This window comes from Hemicordylus capensis, chromosome 5 (genome assembly GCF_027244095.1).
Source record: "Hemicordylus capensis ecotype Gifberg chromosome 5, rHemCap1.1.pri, whole genome shotgun sequence".
Taxonomy (NCBI): Eukaryota; Metazoa; Chordata; class Lepidosauria; order Squamata; family Cordylidae; genus Hemicordylus; species Hemicordylus capensis.
The window spans coordinates 187,084,821-187,110,602 of NC_069661.1; the positions used below are offsets into that span (position 1 = coordinate 187,084,821).

Genomic DNA, 25,782 nt, shown 5'->3' on the forward strand with positions numbered 1-25,782 from the left:
AGCCAAAAGGACCAAACTCAACTGTAGATCTGAGGAAGGAATACTTGTTGGCTATTCCATAGGATATAAAGGATATAGGATTTTAGATCTTGCCACAGAAACAATTAAAATATACAGTGTAGCATACTTTGTACGTAGTGAAAATGAAAAATCAACCATTAGTGAACTGCCAAACTTAGAGTCCAATTTTCAGCTGGAGAAAGAATCAAAACAATATGACCAAAAGGAAGGATTCACTGTAAGTTTTACACATGGCAGTGATTCAGCAGGGATGCTGATGATGGACAAAGGGTGTGATAGACAAATTATTCAACACGAAAAAATAAAGGAGTTCCGCCTAAGAAACTTGCTTGCATTGCAAAGGGAGAAAGGTTTCAGGAATCAAGCACGTGGAAAGAAATTGATAACTTATCCACAACTGCAGCACAAAACTGGAAGGAAGATGCAAAAGAAGAAATAGAATCATTGCACAAAAATAACACATGGACACTCACAGAGCTACCTGAGGGAAGAAAGACTGTGGAGTACAAGTGGATTTTTAAAATTAAGCAAAATGCAGAAGGAGATGTCCAGAGTTACAAAGTGAGACTGGAGGAAAAGGGATTCTTGCAAATAATGGGGAGGATTATGATGAGGCATTTGCTTCTGTTGTAAAACACACCTCAGTAAGAACATCCATAAGCATGGCAGCAGCAAAGAAAATGCAAGTGGATCACGTAGAAAAGAAAACTGCAATTCTTCATGGAGACATCAAAGAAGATATTTATATGGACCAGACTCCAGGATTTGTGGAACCTGGTAAAGAAAAACTTGTATGTAAGCTGCAGAAAAGTATTTGTGAACTAAAGCAGAATGCAAGAGCCTGGAATGTCAAATTAAACCAGTTAGAACATAAGAACAGCCCTGCTGGATCAAACCCAAGGCCCATCTAGTCCAGCATCCTGTTTCGCACAGTGGCCCATCAGATGCCACTGGAAGCCACAGGCAGGGGTTTAGGGCATGCCCTCTTGCCTGCTGTTACTTCCCTGCAACTGGTACTCAAAGGCATCCTGCCTTTGAGGCTGGAAGTGGCCTATAGCCCTCTGACTAGCAGCCATTGATAGACCTCTCCTCCATTAAGTTATCCAAACCTCTCTTAGGAACATAGGAACATAGGAAGCTGCCATATACTGAGTCAGACCATTGGTCTGTCTAGCTCAGTATTGTCTTCACAGACTGGCAGCAGCTTCTCCAAAGTTGAAGGCAGGAATCTCTCTCAGCTCTATCTTGGAGAAGCCAGGGAGGGAACTTGGAACCTTCTGCTTTTCCCAGAGCGGCTCCATCCCCTGAGGGGAATATCTTACAGTGCTCACACTTCTAGTCTCCCTTTCATATGCAACCAGGGTGGTCCCTGCTTAGCTAAGGGGACAAGTCATGCTTGCTACCATGAGACCAGCTCTCCCCTCTTAAAGCCATCCAGGTTGTTGGCTGTCACCACAACCTGTGGCAGGGAATTCCACAAGTTGATTATATATTGTGTGAAAAAGTACTTCCGTTTGTTGGTCCTAGATTTCCTGGCAATCAATTTCATGGGATGACCCCTGGTTCTAGTGTTATGTGTGAGAGAGAAGACTTTCTCTCTATCCACTTTCTCCACACCATGCATGATTTTATAGACCTCTACGATGTCTCCCTGCAGTCATCTTTGCTTCTAAACTAAAAAGCCCCAGGTGTTGTAGCCTTGCCTCATAAGAAAGGTGCTTTAGGCCCCTGATCATCTTGGTTGCTCTCTTCTGCACCTTTTCCAGTTCTAAAATGTCCTTTTTAAGATGTGGGGACCAGAATTGTATGCAGTACTCCAGCTGTGGCTGCACCATAGTTTTGTATATGGGCATTATAATATTAGCCGTTTTATTTTCAATCCCCTTCCTAATGATCTCTAGCATGGAATTGGCCTTTTTCACAGCTGCCGCACATTGAGTTGACACTTTCAACAAGCTGTCCACCACGACCCCAAGATCCCTCTCCTAGTCAGTCACCGACAGCTCAGATCCCATCAGCATATACTTGAAGTTGGGGTTTTTCATCCCAATTGACATCACTTTACATTTGCCAACATTGAACCGCATTTGCCACTTTGTCGCCCACTCCCCTAGTCAATGTTGCTAGTCAATGAGGGATTTACCCAAGGAAAGGCTGACCCTTGCCTGTACTCAAGGCTCAAAGACAACAGATGGACCTATATATTTACTTGCACTGATGATCTGATAATTTGTTATGAATATAGAGAGGGCAGCCTTGAAACAATAAAGCACCTGAATATTGAGACAGAAGTAAAAGAACTTAGGCCTGTTTCACACTATCTTGGAATACCCATAGAGAGAGAAGAGGATGGAAGCTATTTGCTTAACCAAAAACAGAAAATAAATGATTTATTAGAGTATTTGGGAATTAGAGAGGCCAAATAAATGAGTACACTTATGGAACCTGAAACAGAAGGAGGAGAGTAACTTCTGCCAGACAACAGTGAGTACAGGACACTGATTAGAAAATGTTTATATGTAGCTATAATAACAAGACCAGATATAGCTGCATCTGTGAGAATCTTGACTAGGAAAGTAAGCTTACTCAGCAAAGATGGCTGGACTGTAGTAAACAGACTAGGCAGGTACCTAAAGGGAACAATCCATCTAACATTAAAGTTGCCTGCTAGTAGTGGACCCAAATTAGTAGGTTACATGGATGCAGACTGGGCTGAGGTTATGTCAACCAGAGGTATTCTTTTATGGTGGTGGAGCAGTCAGTTGGCGTAGCTGCAAGCAATCAATAATTGCTCTCTCATCTATTGAGGCAGAATATGTATCTAACACTCAAGCATGTCAAGAAGTGGTGTGGCTGCACAAGCTAATGTTGGATTTCAACATAGACAAACCAAAACCCACTGAGATGTTGGAGGATAATCAAAGCTGTATCCAGATCTCACAAATGGAAAAAATTAAATTTAGAACAAAACATACTGAAGCCAAATATCATTATGTGTGGGATGCACAAGAAAAGGGACTTGTAAAACTGATGTATTGTCCAAGTGAACAAATGGAAGCAGATGTGCTAACTAGTGGTGTGCACAGAACCAGCACCTGTTGGTTCAACGGTGGAGAAAAATATCTTTAAGGATGGGGGAGGGTGTTCTTACCCTTCCTGCTAAATTTGCCCTGCTGGCGCTGTCTTTGAAAACTGTCTGGTGGGTTGGCAGCGTACCTCCTTGCCATCCCACTGCCTCCTCAGATGGGAAGTGCCCAGTGCTCATGTGCACGTCATTATGTGCGCATGTGCACTGGGCACTTCTGGTCTGAAGAGACACCAGGGGGCAAGGAGATAAACTCTACCCCACAGGATCATTTTCTAAAACAGCACCGGCAGAGAAAACACAGCATGAGGGGTAAGAGCACCCGCCCCCCTTCCTTAAAGATACCCCCCCAAGCTTCAAACCGGCAGAACCATTGGACTTTCAAACCAGTTCGGAGGTCTATAGAGGGCCTCCAAACCAGTTCTGTGCACATCCCTAGTGCTAACTAAGGCACTGTCCAGGGATCATTTCAAAACCTTGAGAAAGAAGTTAGGATAGACAGCAGCACAAGCCAATGAGAGGGAGTGTTAGAGCTATGACTCTGGCAGCATTAGCTCTCAGCTGCAATGTCTCCTAGTGACCACTGTGGGGGTTTTAGGGTCATGGATAAAAGTGCTGGACTCCTCTCCTCTTTGTTCTTCCAGTATTAGTATCCATTTTGTATCTCCAGAGACGGCTGTTTGTTATGGTCTCTCTCTTTAGCCATGAGCTACAGCTGAAATTAAGCTGGAGGCTTTTTCACACATCCTTTTGTAACTTCTAAATAAATCCTTGATGTTCTTCAAACTTAAAGAACTGTCTCCAGACTACTTGCTTGGCTGAATTCTCCCCAGACTGGTTTTGCTCTGCTATTTAGGGACTGAACTGCCATTCTTCCCCTACAAAATTCTTAAATTTTACTTAATCAAGGCTACTTCAAATGTTAATTTTCTCCCATACCAAAACACTTGGGTAGGGAGAAATGTAAAATCTACACATAGAAAATCACGTGTGATCATCACACATGCATCCATTTTACAATAGCTGTTCAGTTTATTATCACTTAATTTCACTTCAGTTCTGTAATTTTATTTATTAAATTATAGGCTTAGAAATCATACCACTTAGAAGCAATAATCCATCTTTAAAAACACAACTACCATATATACAGATTTTAAGTTTTCTCATATATGTGCCACCACAAAGCAATAAAAGCTACCTTTCCAATGATATTCTTATCAGCATTATCTATCTTTTTTGTTGAGTTAACCAGTTTGAAATACAGAAATGTATGTTCCAAAAATATGTCTTACATCCCTCTAAACAGAGCAGTTAGACAAGTTTAAAAAAACACACCCTTCAACTATGACCCCCTTAATACATTGCCTCAAATTATTCACAATATTTCTAAAATGACTATCCAACACAGCCAAAGGACAGCATCTGCTGAAACCATAAGAAGACCATAGCTCTTTTAATTAGAAACTTGGTAAAAATCTACTAAATAATGTCCATAGTTGTTAAATTTAATCATACAACGACACCTGGGGGCTGATTTAACTTCTAAAACAAAAGCAAAGTGAGGTCAAACTGCTCCATTAGTTCTATCAATCTGTTTTTAAGTATTGCTTTGGCCACTATTGGTTTCATGCTAAGAAAGCAGGATCAATAAAGCCTGTACAAGGCAACAGGTGTTTTGGAACCAAGTAGCCCTGCTATGACTAGTAGAACTCTGCTCCCACAAAGTTTGGGGAAGCATCCATCAGAGAGTTTAATCATTTTCATGGTTAACATCCCTGTTTCTGAAACAAGAAATGCCACAATGTACTCTTAGGAGCACCCAAAAATGAGTCTTCAAACTTGATTTTGGTTTTCCCTTCTATTAACCTAAGGCAGTATGGCCTCATATTTCAGAACCATGTATGAGCTAGAGGTGTTATTTGGCATTTATTAGCTTGAGGGTCAGAAAAATTGATTTGCCCCCTTTGTACCTCCAAGACCTCAAGCATTTCATTGATTAATTGTTCGACCTTTAAATGAACAATTCGTAAGTGTGTGATCCAACCACTAGTAGTTTCAGAGAAGAAAATGCCCAGAGAGCAATATGACCCAACCTACTCAATTTTTTATCTTCTATATGCCAAAAACGTTGCTTAATTAATGTGCATCTACTTACACTTCTGTTGCTTTGTATTGAACACTATGTTCTTGCTCAGGGTAGAAATGTTCATGTAATATGTCATTAATGTAAATTCTGCACATACATTTTTTCTCTTTGATACTCTTGTAGTGAATTGTTTGCCCAACACTATAAAAGCTTGCATAAATAATTTTCATAGATTCCCCTCCACCTTATTTCAATCAAAATATGCTCCATACTAAAACACGTTCTTTGGCCTTTTACAATCTCTAGCTGCCAGTTGACCTATATTCTAGCACATTAAGTTGTAGGCAGCAAGCATCCACTTTGGGAACTTCACATTCAGTTCTGTAGTGCATATACCAACATTTGCTTCCCAGTATGGGAGGCACCTGCACAACTATGTTCTCCTATCAAGCAAGTGCACACGTTTTAAATAAATAGACATAAGGGCAGCAACTATCCCTTTCGAGTCAAAACACTCAGGAAGGATATGTAGGCTGACATTCAACACAGGCAAATTTGGGTGGTTCTGAACCACCACTGTGGGTGTCTAAAAAAGAGTCCATGGTGTTGCAAAACAGTTGTCCACTCCTACTTAAATGGCTGTAATCACAGAATTCCCAATGGACATAATGTCATGCAACTGTGACTGTGCAATTTTAAGTAGAAGTAGAACAGCCCTGTTCCACAGCAGATGTTATTTTAGAGACTTGTAGCAGCACCGGTGGCTCAGAACCACACATGTTAGGTTGTGCCAAATGTCAGTCATAATGCATAAGATGTGAAATCTCGTGAAAAATTAAAACTTCAGCACACTTTAATGGAAATGATACAATAGAATTATTTGCAAGATATCAGTGAGATCAATGCTTCTTCAGACATGCAGATTAAAATGTTTAATTGGGAGCAGTAGCAGAGCCAGACCAGAGGCGGCCCGTGTCCAGCCGCTGCTGCAGCCCCGCTCACCCCACCCCCTATGTCTGATGTCAAATGCAGGGGTTAGCCATAAAGGCAGGAAGAGCCTGTCCTGGCCATGCTGCGAACACAGCACTGGCCACCTAACTCCTGAACAGGGCCACATGGCCCCGTTCGGAAGCTAGATTGCAGCCAGTGCTGCATTCACAGTGAGGCCAGAAGTGGCTCTCCTTGCCTTTAAGGGAGGGGGATCGCGGCGGGGGATGCTGGGTGGCACACTGTCTCTGAGTGGATTTTTCTGAGTGGATTCAGGAAAAGCAGTTTTACTCTGGTGCAAACATGCCTCAATGTTAATTGCTCAGCAAATCACTACCAAGTGTCCCGTTCACATGTAGGCTGCTCCAGGTGCAGTTTTTGTATTTTTCCATTGGCAAAAAGGAGAATTTCCCCTGGAAATTCACCCACACCAGGAAGGGATTAAACTCTGTTAAAAAGTGGGTGTGGTGGCAGTGACATAACTACCAAGGAACAGTTAAGTTTTAAAGGAACAGCCTTTATTGAGCAAACACGGAGGGAAGGATTCAGCATTTTTCTCCCCACCCCCACCCCACATGGGCTTGCTCTGAGACAAAGGCTGGGCTTAAATCCGCTAATCTGCTATAACATGTCACAACCTTGCCATGCGAATCCCTCAAATGACCTCCACGTATGGGTTGCCATGTTCTGGTTCTCCATATCCAGGCACCCTACTTGACTGACTGATTGATTGATTGTTAAATTTATATACCGCCTTCATTAAGGCGGTTTACAGCAAAAAAAATTTAACACAAGATGGTAAAAAAGACACAATTGAAATATTAAGTGGGGGAAAAATATTAAACAAATCTGATTAAAACATTTAAAACAAAAAGCATAAAAGCAATAAAGATTATAAGGATCAGCAGCAGAGAATCAAATAAATGCCTGGGCAAGAAGCCAAGATTTTACGTTTTTTCTAAAAGCTGTGATGGAAACTGAGGAGCGAATAGCCACCGGGAGAGCATTCCAGAGTCTGCAGGCAGCAACAGAGAAGGCCCTGTCCCGCGTGCACGACAACCGAGCCTCCCTCATTGTCGGCACCCAGAGCAGAGCCCCCTCAGATGACCTTGTCAAGCGGGCAGCAACCCTTGGGAGTAGGCGGTCCCTCAGGTATCCCGGGCCCAAACCGTTTAGGGCTTTAAAGGTCAAAACCAGCACCTTGAATTGGACCCAGAAACAAACTGGTAGCCAGTGCAGCTCTTTTAAAATGGGTGTGATGTGCTTCCACCGGGCAGTTCAGGATAAAACCCTAGCTGCCGCATTTTGCACTAGCTGCAGTTTCCGGATGTTCTTCAAGGGCAGCCCCACGTAGAGCACGTTACAGTAAGCCAGCCTTGACGTGACTAAGGCATGAGTAACTGTGGCCAGATCTGCCTTCTCGAGAAAGGGACGCAGCTGGCGCACTAGCCAAAGCCGTGCAAAGTCACTCCTGGCCACCGCCTCCACCTGAGCTTCCAAAAGCAGAGACGGGTCCAGTAATACCTTCAAGCTACGTACTTGCTTCTTCAAGGGGAGTGCAACCCCATCCAGAACTGGTAAAATCTCCTTATCCTGATTGGCTCTCCTACTGACCAACATTACCTCTGTCTTGTCTGGATTCAATTTCAGTTTATTAGCCCACATCACGGCCTCCAGACTCCGATTCAGGACATCCACCGCCTCCCTAGGATCAGGTGACAAGGAGAGATAGAGCTGAGTGTCATCTGCATATTGCTGACAACTCAGTCCAAGTCCCCGGATGACCTCTCCCAGCGGTTTCATGTAGATGTTAAACAGCATGGGGGATAAGACCGAACCCTGTGGGACCCCACAGGCCAATGGCCACGGAGCCGAGCAGTAGTCCCCCAGCCTTCTGGACCCTCCCTCCAAGAAAGGACCAAAACCACTGCAACACAGTACCTCCGATTCCCATACTCGAGAGGCTGCCCAGAAGGATACCATGGTCGATGGTATCGAACGTCGCCGAGAGGTCCAGCAGAACCAACAGGGACGCACTCCCCCTGTCTACTTCCCGGCCTAGGTCATCCACTAGAGCGACCAAGGCAGTCTCAGTCCCATATCCAGGGCGGAAGCCAGATTGAAAAGGGTCCAGATAATCCGTATCATCCAAGACCCTCTGCAGCTGGGATGCCACCACACGCTCTATCACCTTGCTCCAAAAGGGCAGGTTAGAGACCGGTCAATAGTTGTTCAGGTTGGAGGGCTTTTTAAATAATGGTCTCACCATCAAGGGAGGGCTTTTTTAATAATGGTCTCACCATCGCCTTCTTAAGGCACGATGGCATCTTGCCCTCCCTTAATGAGGCACTGATAATCACCTCCAACCATCTACCTGCCCCCTGCCTGGCAGCTTTTATTAGCCATGAAGGACAAGGGTCAAGAGCACATGATGTCGCCCGCACACTGCCCAGGATCTTGTCCCCATCCTCAGACTGTACCAACTGAAAAGAATCCAATACAATAGGACCAGATGGTACCAGATATTTATTTACCATATTTTTATACCGTCTGATATATACAACTCTAGGCGGTGTACAGAATTTAAAACAATAATTAAAAATCAGCACAGATTAAAATACGCAAAACAATTAAAGCAGTAGCATACAACAGAAATAAAAATAGTTGCATAAAAATTATTAAAACAAATTATTAAAATTAGTTCTAATTAAAAGCCTGTGAGAACAGGTGAATCTTGAGGGTCTTCCTGAAAACAGAGAAGGAGATGCTCTTATTTCAGCAGGGAGCATGTTCCAAAGCTCCAGGACAGTCACAGAGAAAGCCTGGTACTTGGTCACCACCAAACAAGCTGGTGGCAATGTAACCGGACCTCTCCAGAGGATTTTAGCAGACAGCAGGGTTCATGACAAAGGAATTTAGGAAGCTCTCTTAAATACCCTGGACCCAAGCCGTTAAGGGCTTTATAGGTAAACTAGTAACTTTCAGCCCGTTAAATTAACGGGCGCTAGAAGCAGCAATGGGGGGGAGGCTCCCCTAAGCGCCAGTTTCCAGGGCAACGGGGCTGCAACCCTCCCCCTGGCGACATCCCCAGTCTCCCCCCATCCTCACCTCCTCTATCTCTCCGGCCATGTGTTGGAGCTGCTTCTCATCCTCCAGCAGCTCGTTCAGCTGGTGGAGGCTGAGGTCCTCCAGCCGCCTCACGTCCACCGCCATGGCGGGGGGGGGGGAGGCGAGAGAAGGAGCCCGACGACACCTGCAGCAGCAGCCTTTGGTGCCAGCTCTCTCCGCCTCCTCTCTCTTATATCTCTGCCGCTGCTGGTTGTTGTTGTTTTTTTTGTTTCCCCCGCTGCCGCCTGTGCCCTCCCCGATCCTTGGTTCTCCTCCTCCCGGTGCCCATGGCTGGTTTTGCAGCTGGGCTGGTCCCGCCGCCGCCTCTGCCCTCCCCGATCCTTGGGGCTCCTCCTCCCGGTCCCCATGTCCTTTTTTAAGGCAGGGCTTCTTCCACCGCTGCCATCTCTTCCCTCCCCGTTCCCCTCTTCTCCTCCTCCCGGTTGCGAAGTTTGTTTTAACGGCAGGGCTCCTTTTGCCGCTGCTGCCTCTTCCCTCCTGCTTCTTCTTCGTCTGGCCTGGCCCCAACATGGCCGCCTGTTTCTGGGCAGCCGTATCTTTCTTGGACGTTCTGGGCATGCACTCCACGCATGCCCAGAACAACCGAGAAAGACACGGGCCGAAGAAAGACACGGGATCACGCTTTACCTTTTTATTATAGAGGATACCAGCACTTTGTATTTCACCCAGAAACATATCACAATTCTTTCCAAAACTGTGTTATGTGGTCCCTTTGAGTTGTCCCAGACCAATCTGACTGCCATATGCTGTACCAATTGTAGTTTCCGGACTACGTACAAAGGCAGCCCCACATAGTGTACACTACAGTAGCCAAGCTTGGAAGTTACTAGCATATATACCACTGTTTTAAGGTCATTTACCTCCAGAAATGGACGTCGCTTTTGTATCAGCTGAAGCTGGTAAAAAGTGCTCCAGGCCACTGCTTCAATCTGAGAAACCAGGAGAGCTTTGGGTGCAGGAGCACTCCCATTGGACTTTTGGGTCCAGGAGCACTCCTATGTACCTGATCTTTCAGGGGGAGTGTAAACCTGCCCAGAACTGTCAGATCTAAACAATTTCTCGAATCCCGACCACCACAGTCAGTAAAGGTAAAGTGTGCCGTGAAGGCAATTTTGACTCCTGGTGCCCACAGAGCCCTGTGGTTTTCTTTGGTAGAATACAGGAGGAATTTACTATTGCTTCCTCCTACGAAGTATGAGATGATGACTTACAGCATCTTCCTATATTGCTGCTGCTTGATATAGTAGCAGTGGGGATTTGAACCAGCAACCTTCAGCTTGTTAGTCAAGCATTTAGTCAACCTTCAGCTTGTTAGTCAACCTGCGTCACTTAAAGTACCCTACCTCCATCTTATTTGGATTCAACTTCCGTTTGTTATCCCTTGTACAGTCCATTACCACCACCAAGCTGGCATTTAGAAAAGATATGCCATTTCCTGATGAAGTTGACATGGATAAATAGATCTGGGTGTCATCAGCATATTGATAACACCCAGCACCAAACCTCCTGATGATCTCTCCCAGTGTTTTCCTATATATGTTAAAAAGCATTGGAGACAGTATGGAACCTTGTGGAACTCTACACTTTAGTTCTCGCTTTGCAGAACAGCGGTCTCCAAGCAACACCATCTGGAATCTATGAGAAAGGTAGGAACAGAACCACTGTATAACAGTGCCACCCAATCCCACCTCCCTCAGGCAGATACCATGCTCAATGGTATCAAAAGCTGCAGAGAGATCCAAAATGATCAGCAGAGTCACACTCCCTCTGTTGATAACCTCTGTCAATCACCCATCAGGCTGACTAAAGCAGTCTAAACTCCATAGCCCAGTTGGAGATCATCCATCAGGCATACCAAGGCAGTCTTAACCCCATAGATCACACAAAAGCCAGTTTGCAATGGGTCTAGATAATCTGCATCATCCATATCTGCAAATATGGATATAGATACCCATATCTGCAAATGGGTCTAGATAATCATCCAAAACTGCCTGGAGCTGAGAGGCCACCACCTGCTCAATCACCTTGCCCAACCATGGAAGATTGGAAGCAGGTCTGTAATTAGTTAACTCTGAGGGATCCAATGAGGGTTTCTTCAAAAGTGGTCTAATAATAGTCTCTAATGATAGGCAAGAAGGCATCCTGTCTTTCCTCAGAGAAGCATTTATAATATTTACCAGTCCCTCTCTGAAAATATAATTACCAGATGAGATAAGCCAAATTGGACAAGGGAACCAAATTGTTCTAGAGAACAGGTTGTAGGACGCACAGTCCGAAGCAGTTTGTCCACTTCCTCAAGAGTCACAAACCAAAAATGATCCAATCTAATCCCATAAGAGGAGTTGCTGGACACCTCCACAGTAGACTCTGCAGTAGCTGTCAAATCCAGCTTGGCCTGAATCTGAACGATTCTATCAACAACAAAAAGTCATTTGAAACGTCACAGCGTGTGACCAATGGCTCCAAGTTTAAATTGAAGGGGGAATGGTACATACTAGCCCCCTCACAACTCTAGATAGTTCAGCTGGATGTGAATTTGCAGAAGCAATCCAGGCAGAAAATAACCGCTTCTTTCTTGCCTGCACTGCCAGAGCATAGATCTTCAAATGTGCTCTGTGTTGTGCCCGATCAGACTCACGCTGAGTCTTCCTCCACTTGCACTCTAGTTGTCTACCTCACCGCCTCAGTTCCCAAAGTTTATCTGCATACCACGGCCTGTCTTTAAAGACAGATCGGAGAGGACGCTTAGGAGCAATTGTGTCTACTGCTCTAGTGATTTCATTATTCCATGTTAGCACCAGAGCATCAACAGAATCACTAGCAGAGCCAACCCTGAACCCTTTCAAGTCTTCTTTGAATCCTATTGGATCCAATAACTTCCTCAGGAGGATCAATCTGATATATACCAGCAATAGTTGGGGAAGATATGTTTACCTGTCCATTTTCCTTGACACATCAACAGCAACAACAGAACAAAAAATGCACAGCTTTTCAGTCAAAGCTGCAATTCTGTATGCACTTACTTGAGGGAAGATCTGGTTGAAACCAACAGTTTTTACTTCTAAGTAGGCATGCATAGAATGTAAAGCCAAAGTCCTTAAACATTACAATACATAGCCTGGTAGGCAGGCAGTGATTTACATTAAAAGCAAGCTATCCTCTCAGCTGTCTGATAGAGGTCCCCTGCTGAACCAAAGGGAAGATTTCTCAGGGGATTACTGTACTTGTAAAACTATCCCAGCTAGCCTCCTGCCTTAATCCAAGACCAGCAGTTGAGCAGAAGAGTGACTGCACGTTTTGCTCCATAACTCCACTTCTACAAATGCTAGAGCTTAGCTCCCCCCACTTTTTTTCTTTTCTTTTTTAAGAAAGCTGAAATCCAGCGAAATCCGAGTGAGCTAAGCAATCCAGGTGACATGCTTAAAATCCAGGTACTACCCAGAAAATCCAGGCAGATGGCTGTGCTATCCGCGCATGCATGCAGGACAATTCAGCAGCGGGGGCAGGGCAGCCTCCCTGCAGGATGCTGGTTCTGCAGCCACCACTACGTACATAGAGCATACCTGTAGTGGTGGCAAGTACGTTCCCCACTGTTTACAGCTGTATTCCCCTGCACTCACCCTCCCCAGAAGTGCTTACCAGCCATTACTGGTATCAACCTTCCCTTGTGCTGCTGTGGTTGTCTTGTTGTTTCTCCTGACTTCTTAGTTTGACCCTTGGCTTGTCTTTGACTCCTGATTATCAGCTTGGTCTTCTGGCTCCTGTCTACTTACTTGGCTTGACCCTTGGTTTGTTCCTGACTCTCAGCGCCTGTCTAGATCCTTTGGCTCTTGATCCTGATGTGTTTGGGGCTCTCCTAGTCCTGGCTTTGGCCTTGCATCCCTAGTGATTGCTGCCTGTAGCTCAGCTTCCTGACACTAGGGGAGTGTTGGGTGTGTTCTAGAATGCACTCTCATGGGCTTATGACAAAGCAGTGCATCCTGAACAGGACCCCCAAATCTTAAATAACTCAAAAAGTAAAGGTTAAAGTGTGCCGTCGAGTTGGTGTCGACTCCTGGTGCTCACAGAGCCCTGTGGTTTTCTTGTGGTAGAATACAGGAGGAGTTTATGATTGCCGCCTCCTGCGCAGTATGAGATGATGCCTTTTAACATCTTCCTATATCGCTGCTGCCCGATACAGGTGTTTCCCATAGTCTGGGAAACATACCAGCGGGGATTTGAACCAGCAACCTATGGCTTGCTTAAGTCATTTTCCTGCTGTGCCATTAGGTGGCTAAACAACTCATAAGTGCGCCTTATTAAACATGTCAATAACAAAAGGAGTTCCTGAAAGCAGAAATGAATTATTATGCCAATAACAGAAAATGATTGGTTTTAAAAAGCATTAAATATCATAATGGCAACTTTTTTAAAAGGGACAAAGTTCTATTATTATTTTTAAGTTAATATTTTCTTCTCATCCCACTCTCACCTCTTTACCAGCTTATATAGACAGTTACTCATAAGCATGAAGACTCATACAACATAAGAAGAAAAGAAAAGAAAGAAAAATGAGGCAGTCAGCTGCTTGTAGAATATATGGTACTTTTTATTAGAAAAGCTTAAATTTGTTGGAAAAGTGTGAGCTTCTGTCTTATTCAGAACAGGAAGATTCCCAACGGTGAGTTTATATGATCATTTAGAAATAAGTTGCATCTAGAATGGCTTTTCTGTAAAGACACCACAAAGTAACTTTTTCTTGCCATAACTGATAATAGAAACTTCATTAACTATCTATCTTTTCTGCCTGATGAAATTATTTTAACTGTTCAAATGAAGTTGTACCTGAAGTTATTTAATTACTGGGTAAATATTTAACAAATGACATAGTATCAAGTTCCTAGAACAATAATAGTTTGATGCGACTAAGCAGACTTTGGCTGATAAGGTAGTCAGGTGATATATAGATATGATCTCCCCTGCACTATTTTCAGGGAAATTAAATCACCCTTTTCAAGGAAATTTTCAAGGAAATTAAATCACCATAGGAAATTAAATCTAGGCTGTATGGAGATTTCATGCAGTGTGATTTGACGTTAATACAGGCAAACTTTGCCATATGCAGACCCGACATCCACAGTTCCATGTATTCACGGCTGGGTAACTGACATAGACCTCTGCATACAGTGCAGGGGGTGGGGGTGGTAATTTCAATGTATCCACGGTGTATCCATTTTCTCAAACGGAGCCATTTTGTAGCTCTCTTTCTAAAAAACACATACCACCTCACCCACAACTATTCACAGAAAAATGGCTTTGGTACTAATGAGGGACATTCCTGGACAGCTGGAGACCTGCATAGCACAGTAGGGCACTTTTTTTTCACTGGGGGGGGGGGCATTTAAAGCCATCTGTCACCCTTTTCTCCAGGTTCCATGAATCTACACCCCCCCCCAATTCCCATTGCCACAATGGCCCATTATCCGTGGTTCTCCAGTGCATAATGCTATTAATCCCAAGGATAATGGGGTTCACCTGTAACCAAACTTAAAGTGGTCAAGGTAAAGTGTGCCATTGAGTTGATGTTGACTCCTGGCGCCGACAGAGCCATGAGGTTGTCTTTGGTAGAATACAGGAGGGATTTACCATTGCCATCTCCTGCACAATATGAAATGATGCCTTTCAGCATCTTCCTATATCGCTGCTGCCTGTTATAGTTGTTTTTCATAGTCTACCAAGGTATTAAATCAAAAATATGAATCAACTGTTCTGACCTCTGCTCCGTCTTACTCTTAAGTAAAGCTTTTACTCAGTTGAGGGCACAACAGGTTTTAGATTAACATACTTTTCAATCTGCTTTCTATATTAACTGTTCAAGCTTTACAACATTGTATGTTTCATTTTTTAAACTCCTGATGATCCAGTGCAAAAGTTTCTTGCCTGATTATTGGAGGATTAAACACACTAGTCATATCAACAAAATCTTGATTATCTATTTGCTAGCAACAAGGGGATTCAACCAGTGTTCCCTCTAAGGCGTGCACACGTGCGTGTGCTCACAAGTTTCTTGATGTCCGCTCAGTTAGTTTTAGATCCCGCTCAGGTTGAATCAGGAAGGCCCCACTCAGAATTCACATGCATACACACTGCATTGATACTGCCGCCCAGAACAAAAGTCATTCTGCACACAGATGAAAAAAATAGAGAGAACACTGGATTCAACTGAAAGTGCTGCTATAGAATATAAAAAATACTTACTTGATAAAAGTGTGTGTGTTTGTGCATCTGTGCGTGCGCATGTACATACACACTCATGTATATGTGTTTACAGCCTTTAAACTGTATTGATGTCCATGCTGGTCTTTTACTTTATACTGTATTGTTATCTTGCTTTATGTGTTTCTTCTTTGCTTCTTATGACTTAAATAATTTTTAAAAATACAATATTAATGTCCTTCCCCCCACAAAGTTTGATCCAATAAAAAATTTCCCATTGCCTATTCAATATTAACTTTCATTCCTCTTTACAATCAAACTGCCTAAGCCATCGCTATGAACCAACAGAAAAAATAATGAAGCCAAGCATGTAGGAAGCGAACAATGTCCCATCAGTCTATATCCCCATGAAATTTATTGCTCATAGACACAATCGTTTTTCTATCAAATTGCAGCATCTAAAATTTACAAGGCAAGTTCTCATAAATACCTTGGTATCATTTAATATAAAAATCTGAAATTGCTAGAGAAGATGAATTAGCATGTATAAAACACAGTGTGGCCCAGTGGATATAGAACTGTACTTAAGTCCAATCTGAGTAATGAATGGCATGAGACATGCTGCTATTTATTTCAGCCTCAGTTCCACATGAGTAAAATGTGAATAGTAGTGACCTGAAAAGACTGAGAAGAGCTTTGTACTTGAAATTAGAAACCCACAGTCTAGCTCTGTGTGAGGCTCCAGTTCAGTCAGCATTCTGCTCTCCCACACAGCTATGGGGTAGAGACTGCCTTGGGCAGCCTGATGGATGATCTCCAATGGGGAACTGCAGATGGAGTGTGACTCTGTTGGTCCTTTTAGATCTCTCGGCAGCTTTTGATACTATCAAACATAGTATCCATCTGAGAGGGTTGAGAGTGAGAGGCACTGCTTTGCAGTGGTTCTGCTCCTATCTCTTGGGCAGATTCCATATGGTGTCGCCTGGAGATTTTTGTTCTTCAAAATGTGAAATTGTATATGGCATCCCTCAGGGTTCCATACTGTCTCTAGTGCTCTTTAACATCTGCATGTAACTGCTGGGAGAGTTCATCAGGAGATTTGGTGCAGGTTGTTATCAGTATGCTGATGACACCCAAATCTATTTCTCCATGTCAGTATCATCAGGAGAAGGCATAACCTCCCTAAATGCCTACATGTAGGCAGTGATGGGCTGGTTGAGGGATAATAAACTAAGGCTGAATCCAAATAAGATGGAGGTACTTATTGACAATTTTGATCTGCTGGTCCTGGATAGAGCCACACTTCCCTAGAAGGAACAGTCTGGGAGTATGCAGTCTGGGAGTGCTTCTTGATCCAAGCCTCTCTGGTGTCTCAGGTTGAGGCAGTGGCCAGAAGTGCTTTATATCAGCTTCAGCTGATACGCCAGCTGCAAGTGTGTGTACTAACTGCAGCTGGTACAGAATGCAGCAGCCAGGTTGGTCTCTGGGTAATTTTGAAGAGAACATATTACTCCTATATTAAAAGAGCTACACTGGCTCCCAATACATTTCTGTGTAAAATACAAGAGGTTGGTTATGACCTATAAAGCCCTAAAGAGCTTAGACACAGGGGCTATTCTGACGATCAGCAAAAATCGGGCTAGCCTCCCACCTCCGATTTTTGCTGATCGTCAGAACCACTGGGTTCGCAGCCAAGCCCGGTGGTTCTGGAGCGGCTAACCCAATCTGGAACCCCGGTAAAAAGCAGGTTTGCGGAGTGAGCGCTCTGCAAACCTGCTTTTTACAATTGTGAGTAGCCACGCCGTGCCTTTGCGCCACACCTACTCACAAGTAGACCCCCGGCTGGGAGGTGAAAAGCCGCCTCCCGGCTCGGGGTCTCCCCAGTATGCCCTGTGCACTTGCGCAGGGCATACTGAGGCTTGTGGGGGCCGCGCGGCCCCCGAGCTTCCCAGCCCCCACCGGCTCCGTCTCGGAGCCAGCAATCGTGTGGGCGGCTGATCTGGCCACACAGGGCTCCCTCTCCACTCGTGAGCGGGGATTCCCCGCTCACTGAAGAAACCGGGGATTCCCCCCTCACTGAAGAAACTGGGTCTCACGGATCGTGAGACCCGGCTCACAGAGTATTTAAGATAACATCTTCACTATGAGCCCCATCGCCCATTGAGATCATCCAGAATTTCTGGACTGGAAATGGTCATCTGCAGTTGCCACCAGCTCGTCTGGTGGCTTCTCAGGGATGGGCCTTCTCTGTTGCCGCCCCAAGACTCATAGTGCTCTCCCAGCTGAAATAAGAGCCTCTCCATCTTGGACAACTTTTTAAAAGTGCCTAAAGACACATTTATTCAATATTCACCCAAGTTTTTAAAATAGACTTGTAGTTTTACATCGTTTTGAGGTTTTAAATTCCGGTTAATTTGTTCTAAGTTGCCGTAACCACCCAGAGATTAGGGTTGCCATATTCTGGCTTTCCAAATTGGGGTGCCCAATTTGCAAAGTATGTAAATTGGCTTGAAAATAATTTTTGAGCAGAATAGTGACTGCATGTTTTGCTCCATAACTCCGCTTCTACAAGGGCTAGAGCTTAGCTTTTTTTTTTTTTTTAAATGAAAGCTGAAATCCGGGTGAATCTGGGTGGGCTAAGCAATCTGGATGAGATGCTTAGAATCTGGGCAAAACCCGGAATTTCGTGGGGCATGACAACTCTACCAGAGATGGATGTTTGGAGTGGTCTACAAATATAGTAAACAAACAAACAAACAAACAAACAAACAAACAAACAAACAGAGGGCTGATTCATTCATACATTAACCACCCCCATATTTAAACCCTCAGCTGATAAAGATCAAGTTGCATATAATATAGCAATTGTCTCAATTAAATCTTATTCACCTGGTTCACACAGCCATCTTAATCTAGTTTTAATGTGGGTTACCAGCATTGACATGATTGTGTGAACCCATGCCAAGGTGGTGTAGAGCCTGCCTCAGCATAGTTTCAATCACACAAATGTTGGTAACCTACATTAAACCTGGATTCAAATGACTGAGTGAACCAGGCCATTATGTCTGAGGTGAGGCTAGATGATATGTCCATAGTGTTGGATCGGAGAGGTTTGTATCATGCAGGCAAGTGAACACTTGATGTTATGGTCATGAGGTATTTATTTAGCACATTTTTATACTATTCCATACAGGAGTTCCTGGGTGGTCCATAATGTAAAAACAACAATTAAAACATTAATCCAATTAAAACAATTTAAAATACAACTCTAAAACCCAAAGATGTGAAAGTATAAACTAAAAGCCTGACTAAACATGTATCTTTTCAGGTCCTTCTTAAAACCATTTTGAGAAGGGGAAACTCTAATTTCATTGTGAAGCATGTTCAAGAGTCCCAGGACAACTCTAGAAAAGGCCTGGTTTTGAGTCACCACCAACTGAGCCGATGGCAACTGAGACGGTAATACATTTGCAACGTTATTATCAAAACTCTGTTACAGAGTCTTTCCTCTCATAATGTTTTGAAGCGTTTTGCCATTTTAGCACAGAAAATCCTTTCTCCATTATTATTTGTAAGCCTCTATAGCTCTTCTGGCATGCCAGAGAATCAGGCACTGTATTTTAGCATCCCCCCCCCCAATAAGTAGGTCAGCAGGAGGCCAAATGGGAGCAGATCGAGCTGTAGATAAATAGAAGAGGCAGAGCAAAAGCTAGTGCAGCTCCATTACTGCATGTAGCCCTGGGCAGCCGAGGTAGGCTTGGACCGGTCCCCAGAGAGCAGCCAAATTACATGGAGTAGGACTTGTGAACTGGATAAGGCTCTTAAAGCAGCCAGCAGTAAAGTTATTTATCACCATCTTTAAATCAATAATTGCCTCACCTAACACAACGGGTGCACAAAGTGCCTCTCAATATTTTTCTCCATAATTTAAGCAATCAAGCTTCAAATTATCATCATGCTGCCATTATTACACTTACCTTAAGATACTTTTATTTTTTCATAGATATGCCCTGGTTATTTATGGTGTTGGCAGTTTTCTCTGCTCTATTCAGACATATAGGATTAGATTCAAAATCTATTTAGGCACTTGCCTGACCCTATTTTAATTCAAGAAAGAGAATTTTTTAACATGTATTCCAGTTTCAATCTGAGCAGGAAAAAAAGCTGTCTGAATATAACCAAAATGTTTTGACCCAAATAACTTGCCATCAAGTGCCATACCGTAATGTATTAATTACTGCACTCCTGACTATTATATATGATGTACTGCCATCTGGGTGTTGCTCTGTGGAGTATTTTCAAGGCAAATATTTTTAATTCAGAATTAATGTTACCATTAAAATAAATGATACAGCCAAACAGTGATTGAACTTTACAGTGGTAAACTATGATCACAGAGGGAGTGAATTAACTCTACACAAATTTAAACTGCAATTTGGGTACAAGCATACTGTACATCATTTTAATTAACCATTGTTCTTTCCAGGAAATCCCATATATCCCAATGAAAGTCTCAGTCATTTGTTGACTTGCTGCACTGAGACAGTATGATGAAAATGGCAAATATTCTCCTGGTACAAGCATCATAACTATCTTGTGAAAAAAAGAGTTTCAGAAGATAATGTTTCACTTTCTCCACCAACTGCTTAAACCAGTGCTCTTCACTATTTTTCATGCAGTTCCGTGGGGTTTTTTTGGGGGGGAGGGGGGCTTCAGTGTGAGAATTATTTCCAACTGTACTGATCTCTGTACAGTACTACATTTTTCTCAGTGCTCAGAGACCCTTTAAGAGAGATGGAACACCCTCTTATGAGCTCTAGGAGGAAAGCACTGAGAAGGGCTATACTTCCCAGGAGTCTGTGCACACCTTCCAAGATGATGCAGGGGTTCAAGAGGGCCTTAAGGGTACTAGGGTTGTGCACAGACTGGTCTGGAGCCCATTCTAAGGGCCTCTGGACCAGTCCGGACCTGGGGCCGGCTTGGCAGTTCGACGCCGGGGGGATGGACCTTTAAGGGTGGGGGAGGGTTACTTACCCCTCCGGCTGCTTTCCCCCCTCCAGTGCTCCCGTTATTGAAAGCATTCCTCCTCAAAAGGCTTCAAAAGCCTGGCCGCGTGTGCACATGTCACGCAATCCACAGATGTGACGCATGTGATGGGCACATGTGCAGTCAGGCTTTTGAAGCCTTTTGATGAGGAACGGGGGAAGGGGCGGCAGGGAGGTACCCTGCCACCCCTAATGCTTTCAATAACGGGAGCACTGGAGGGGGGAAAGCAGCGGGAGGGGTAAGTACACCCTCCCCTGCCCTTAAAGAGCCCCCCGCCCCAGTGCCAGACTGCAGAGGTGCCATACCATGCACACCACTAAAGGGTACACCCTGCCCCCCAATGCTGGGCAAATCACAGCACTGTATGGTGTGAATAGTTGTCTTCAGGGCTGTCCTTAGAGAGCCCTGGTGGAGTGAAGGGCCTGGGGCAAATCAGCCAGCGTGGGGGCTCCTTCCTGTTAATTCTAATGGGGGTTAAAAGAGCGGGGCCCGGGGCAGTCGCCCTGCTTGCTATGCCCCAAGGACAGCCCTGGTTGTCTTTGTATGGTGCCAAGGGGACTGTGAAGACTATTCAGCTTTGGCAGAAACGTCACACAGGCTCAACAAACAATTATTCAGGGAGCTGCACTTAGTGTTGATGGGGCCACCACTTATAATGAAAACACTGACCTAAACAAAGAACAGATTTAATACGTGTTCTATAAAATTATCCAAGTGTTGCTGTTACCACCTAGATAACTCTTGTCACCATCTGTTTCCCTGGTGTCATGGCTCAGACTTCAGAATCAGAAGAATCAGAGCAGGAGGACTTGCCTGCTAGTGAGCCACAGCAACAAAAGTTGGCAGAGAAACCAGAGTCTGGAGCTGAAGATTCTCAACAGCTGCCAGACTTGGTTTCTGATGAGGAAGAGCATGGGATTTCCTCTGTATTGAGATGATGTAGAGGAGACGACGTATCAAGAGACAGGCTCAGTGGGACTCACACAGGTGCAGGAGATCGCAAGAAAGAAAGCTAAACTGCTGACTCAGGGAAGCCTGATTGGTTGTTGGTTCTGTGGAACCATATATATTCAACAGTCTCCCATGGCTGAGTTGCTGTTTGCAACTTCGCTGGCAGCTTATAGTGTGCTCTTGCATAGTATATCTTTTCTGTGTTCCAGTTTGTCTTGTCTGTACTTCCCTGCATTGTTCCCTTTATTCCTTGTTCTGTGTCCTTCGCTTGTTTCATTCCTTGTTTTGTCTTTTCCTTCCACTTATTACTCAGTTATTGTTAGAGGGGGGTACCTAGTTTCAGTTCAGGGGATTTTATTCATTTACTGTTTTCTCTGAGAGCCTTTTATTTTCCTTCATCCAGTTTCATTGCTGCTTTCTGTTTATCTTCATGGGGTTGTAAATCCTGTAGGGTTAGCCGGGCTATCAGTTCACGACACCTGGTCTATTGTGGGAGGTGTGGAAATGCTCATCTGGATAGTCCTATCTAGACCTGCTGTTCACGTTGTCAACAGATGTTTTACTATTAAGCTGCAGTCTTTCTTCTGAAACGAGGGAGGAAGGATCAAGGTAACACTTCACAATCTTGTACCCTACAACATTTTGTGGCTTCAGTTTTCATTACCTGAAGTAGTAATGAAGTAATAATATAGACAAATCCATAAAACCAGAAACCTATTTCCATGAAATCCAGTGCCATGATCAAGCAAACAATAGTTTAAAATTGTATTGAAATTACTCTTAAAATACATGTTCACATAGGTGTCATAACATTTTAAATCATCTTAGCCTATCTGAATACTGCAATAATTAGCATTCAGAACTTCAAAATTCAGTCCATATGATACAAAGTTGTGTGACATCCATTTTTAAAGAAAAACATTACTACTAGGAATAAATTCCAAAATTAGTAACATATTGAGTTCAGACTAGCAATATGAATATTTAAAAGGTGATTTACATGAGGGTTTACTTTTAGTTATTTCTAATAGTCAGTAACAGACCTATCTACCATAAATGTATCAATCTGACTGGAAAAAGCTATTTACATTATTGGTCATTCTGACACCTGCCCAATGAATCTCACAATTAAATTATGTGCAGTATGTAGTATTTCCTCTTTCTATTCCGAACTTCAAGCCAATTTTAATGAATTTCAAGCCAATCAATCAATTTGTCCTCAAATTATTTCTCAATTCTCTCAAATCATATTTTAAAACTCTATCATGTACCCTATAGTCATTTTGTACAAACTAAAAAGCCCCAGATTTTAAAGTTTTTATAATAGGCAAGATGCACTATACTCCTATTTCAGTTGCCCTTTTCTTTACCTTCTTGACTGCTATGATTGCCTTTTTCAGATGGAGATATCAAAACTGTACATTATATTTGAAATGCGAGTAAAGGCACCATATATACTAAATTGCAGGTATCTCTGGTTCACTACCAGCTCTCTGTGCACACTAATCCAAATTATATAGGCCTATGTGCTGGATTGTTCAGCCATTAAACAAGTTATTCTGGTAAGAACGAATCTGCCTACTGTCCTTTCACCATAATCTTAACTGATAACTACAATCCTTACAAGTTAGCCCATCTGCACCTCAAACATTCATAAATCCCCATCCTGAATCAGGGTGGATGGCATTACAAACAATGCCACTGAGTTGTCTCTGTGTCCCTACACCCAAATTTGATTCAAATCAGTTAGGCGGTTCACAAATTAACCCACTTGCGCCTCAAATGTTTACGCATCCGCCATCCTGAATCAGGGTGGATGACATCATTACAAACTACACCATTGAGGTGTCTCTATGTGTCCCTACAGCAGTAGCAAACTTAATTCAAATTAGTTAGGCGGTTCATAAGTAGGCCGCTTGTGCCCCAAACATGTACACGCCCGCCATCTTGAAATGGGGTGGATGATATCATCAAACTACACCATTGAGGTGTCCCTGTGTGTCTCTGCAACTGTACCCAATTTGGTTCATATTGATCCAGGCATTGTGATGCTGATAGGGGACACACACACACATGTGCACGCACAGACATGCATGTGTGTACACACACACACAATGCCAGGTGATCTCATAAGCTTACGTCCTTTAACGAAAGTAGACTACAAATCCCGCCTCACTCAGAACAGTGGACTACATTAGGATGACTTTCATGTCTCATCCAGATTTGAGAATTCTACATTTTCCAGCAAGTCTACCAGTTTGTATGGAGGTCATTCCCCGCCCCACCCCACTTCAATTTAAGAACACAACACTCACCCACACACTCCTGTCTAAGATTGTTTTTTTGGTCCTTGTAAGCTCTGGCCAAATTTGCCGGGACAATCAAGATGGTGAGTGTAAACTCATTACTGTAAATGGTACTAGGCTACATGTACTGTCTGTCTAATGTTAGAGGGCAAATTCTTCTTTACCTTGCAGGAAATAGTCACTGCAGGAAAACATTCATGGAAGGGAATGTTGTTTACAAGGAAAATAAAAGTAGGTATGAAGCAGATTCTGACAATCTTTGAAAGCAAATGAGAATAGCATGCACTACTGGACTTTTTTGTTAACTCTAATTCATCTCTCCAAGGAATAATATCAGTCGGACTGGGTCAAAGAGAAAAAGATGCTTATGCTGTTTGGACTGACTGCAAAATGATGAATAATCTCTTTCTCTCTGTTTCCTTAAGACTATTATGGTGTTTATGAAAACTAGTGATAGAATTAATCTGATAAAAGGCATGCCAGTGCTGTTGTTTTCTATCTAGCAATCCTTTATGTTTTGTTAATTAGAAGTTTGTCCCTGTGGGGATCCTGTAGAGTGTGTGGGGGAGGAGTCAGAAAGGAAAAAGGAGGGAAAGGAGAAGGAGAAAATGGTGTTGTTGCTGAATAAACCTTTAGTTAAATCTACATAAGATTTCCTTGTATGAGGGAGGTAGCTATCAAACAGAAGCCTACCTTGAAACTGGAAGAACTCAGCTACAAACGTTTATACGATTACACGTTTTTATTATAGCGTAACTGGTCTGAAGATGCTACACATTCCTATTCCATTCTTTTTTTTGGATCCTTTTGCTCAGACACCACCTTCTCTATCCTAAAAAACCTACAGTATGTCCCACTGGATTTGCTATACTATATTCTTACATATGTTTGAAGTTAGAGGGGTGAATGATCATTATTCTGTTACTTTCATCTGAAGTTACATCAATGACATAACAGTGAAAATGTGAACAGCAGTGTCAATGTGAATTGTCAGGGAAGTCTCAGTTCTTTTAAAGCCAGTCAGTGTTTTGGATAACAGGTCTTTTATTTCTCATAAGAAGATCTCTGTCTTACTATCTACTTCAAAGCATAAGATGTAGAGGGAAGAGGTTAAGACGATAACATCATGTGCTGTATCTTTCTATTGTAAGGTCATCTATCTATGACAGTCACAAGAGACACTGAGTGAATTGCTGTTTTAATGCTGAGCAACTGTAGCTGTGTCCAATGTACTCAACTGAGTAGAACTACTGGCACATGCCTATCTTGGTGGACCTGGAGAGAGTAGGCAGTAGAACTTGCTATTAGTTAAATCTAGTCTAGTTGACACTAGACTAGATTTGATTCACAGGGTTAGAGAGAAATTAAATAAGGTATTCAAGAATGCAGGTACCACGGTTAGTGGATCACAAGCTTGATCTTTTGGTATTATGTTTTATGTTCAAACAAGTGCTTTGAATTGCTTTTCAGACAATCAACCACGTGTACAATGAATATATGTAGTGGGAAGTGGGATTGTGGTAGCTAGCTCTGCACCTGATCTATGAGCATTTACTAGACCATCTGTGTGTTTCCTATGTGAGTATGAACTGTACAGGTACATAGGTCTCCATGCATGGCTAGGGACCCAACCAAAAGCATGAACCTTGTGTGTTCACACTTTGAATATAAGTTGGGTACATACAGATGATTTAATAAACAAACTCCTATTGGAGTGCAGAGTGTACCACCATGATCTCTTACTCCATGACACACATTCATTATTAGGGTGGCCAGATTGGCTCTTTTGTCTGGGTTGGACATAAGGGCTGGCAGCAGGAGCCTCCGGGCTTCTTTGCTGCAGCAGCAGCAGCCACCACACTGCATGCAATTCCATTTGCCCCAGAGATGCTCACTGAGGAAAAGACATAGCAGTAGTCCCCTTCCCTTCCTCTGACTCTAAAGGCAAGAGGGCACCTTTATAAGTAGATCTAAAG

At 43.3% G+C, this 25,782-nt stretch overlaps 1 protein-coding gene and 1 long non-coding RNA gene across 24 annotated transcripts in view; one reads left to right on the top strand and one right to left on the bottom strand.

The window, feature by feature from the left end:
- Positions 1 to 25,782, bottom strand: part of GRIP1 (glutamate receptor interacting protein 1) — a 541,298-nt gene that overhangs the window by 129,062 nt on the left and 386,454 nt on the right. The gene's annotated exons all lie outside the window — the stretch shown is intronic.
- The window catches only part of LOC128326188 (uncharacterized), a 63,495-nt gene that overhangs the window by 17,796 nt on the left and 19,917 nt on the right, over positions 1 to 25,782 (top strand). The window contains exon 2 of the long non-coding RNA XR_008307880.1: positions 18,832 to 18,962. This is a non-coding gene — a long non-coding RNA (uncharacterized LOC128326188). The remainder of the gene's footprint in view (positions 1 to 18,831; positions 18,963 to 25,782) is intronic.